Here is a 1,819-nt window from a genome sequence, read left to right as displayed (position 1 = left end):
AAAAAAAAAAACCAAAACAACAAAATCTTCAACAAGCAGCCTAGATCCTCCCACAATCAGAAATTAGGGGACAGGAAAAATGGGGTGAGATGAGTATAAGAGGGTTAAAGGTTAAAGATGAGATTAATTTCCTCGCTTGGTTAATACACATAGATAATTTAAAACAGCACCTGGCACATAATAAGCACTCAATAAAAAGTGAGAATTATCTTCCCACACCTTGGCTCTAGTTGGATCTGCAATGATGTTTCAATAGCCCTGTACACCTCAAGGAAATCCAGATGAGAGAATCCCCTGTGTCCTGGGTCTTCCGTGTAATTAGACCTACAAGGTGTGACTTCTGGTCATGAAATTTAGAGGAAACTCTAGGTTTGACTAATATTGCAAAACAGCCACTCACATTCCCAGACAAAATGTCACCCTTCAACCAAATCCTTCCCTATGCCCTCAAAAGAATGAGACATGTGCCAAAGCTCTCCCAGCAAGCCTGAAGTTACAAAATTCTGAAAATGCCTCACAGTCTAGCAGCCAACACAGTCGTACATAATTAAGCTTCCCAAGATCACTCCCATCCTCCCAAATACAGGGGTAAGACCTTTTGGCGGCTTCCTTTTGGAGAGAGAAAGTGCAGGAAAGACACGTGTGAGAACTGGGGTTACCTTTACGTGTTGTGAAGGGGGATTTAAAAAGTCGTCGTCAGGCCGGGCGCGGTGCTCACGCCTGTAATCCCAGCACTTTGGGAGGCCGAGGCAGGCAGATAACCTGAGGTCGGGAGTTTGAGACCAGCCTCGCCAATATGGTGAACCCGTCTCTACTAAAAACACAAAAATTAGCCAGGTGTGGTGGCGCATGCCTATGGTCCCAGCTACTCGGGAGGCTAAGGCAGGAGAATTGCTTGAACCCGGGAAGTGGAGGTTGCGGTGAGCCGAAATCGCGCCACTGCACTCCAGCCTGAGCAACAGAGTGAGACTCCGTCTTAAGAAGAAGAAAGAAAAAAAAAGAAAGGGAAAAGAAAAACCGTCACGAACAGGATTCGAACCTGTGCGGGGAAACCCCATTGGATTTCGAGTCCAACGCCTTAACCACTCGGCCACCGTGACTTCCAAAACCGCTTTTTGCCGCGCGCTTACAGAAGGGGTCCGCACTGCAATCGGGGAATACATGCGGGAACCGGAAGCAGGGTACCGGCCCCGATGCGCACTCACCTGAGGACTCCCCACCCCTTGGTTCCTTACCTTCTATCTACGCCACCCAAAGAAAAAGAGTCGGATGGACCGGGTGACCCAGGGAAGGAGGGTCTCCTGCCTAGCGAAGAGTCGGAGTCTCAAGGAGCTCACACCTACTTAGGAGGCAACAGCGAGGCCAGCGGAGGAAGCGGTTGAGGAAGGCACTGGGCCCCCAGGGTGGCGGCTAGGGGACTTTTGGGTTAACAAGTGAGGGGAGTGCTGGGTGGACAAGCGCGAGGGGTGAGGGAGACTCAGAAAAGTTTAAATGGGGAGATGCTGGGAATGGATGGAAGGAAGGAACTTCTTGGGGAAAGGGTTTTGGAGTTTTGGGGGACGAGGGGCTCCGTCGGGTTAGGAATGCGCAAGGTGAGGGCCACTCGGGGCACGGGTTGGGGCTGCTCCAGGGACTGGCGGCCGCCTGGAGTGGCATAGCGAGGTGACACTAACGGGCTGAGGCAAAAAGAGGGAAGGGCTTCGCCTCTGGTAAGAGGGATCTCAGGAGAATGGCGCCCCCTCCAGGAAGAGTCCTTCTCCCCGGAGGCTCCCGCCGCCGCTGCCGGGTAGGCCGCCAGGGTCGGCCCGCGCCTGGAACT

At 52.6% G+C, this 1,819-nt stretch overlaps 1 non-coding gene across 1 annotated transcript; it reads right to left on the bottom strand.

Moving 5' to 3' along the window:
* Positions 1-1,018: 1,018 nt before the first annotated feature.
* On the bottom strand, positions 1,019-1,100 carry TRNAS-CGA (transfer RNA serine (anticodon CGA)). Its single transcript has one exon. It is a non-coding gene; the product is annotated as a tRNA-Ser (tRNA).
* Between the last annotated feature and the right edge of the window lie 719 nt (positions 1,101-1,819).

Source organism: Rhinopithecus bieti, unplaced genomic scaffold, assembly GCF_001698545.2.
Source record: "Rhinopithecus bieti isolate Rb0 unplaced genomic scaffold, ASM169854v2 scaffold_45848, whole genome shotgun sequence".
Classification (NCBI taxonomy): Eukaryota; Metazoa; Chordata; class Mammalia; order Primates; family Cercopithecidae; genus Rhinopithecus; species Rhinopithecus bieti.
Note: the sequence above shows the minus strand (reverse complement) of the source record. Positions and strands in the feature narration are given on the sequence as shown.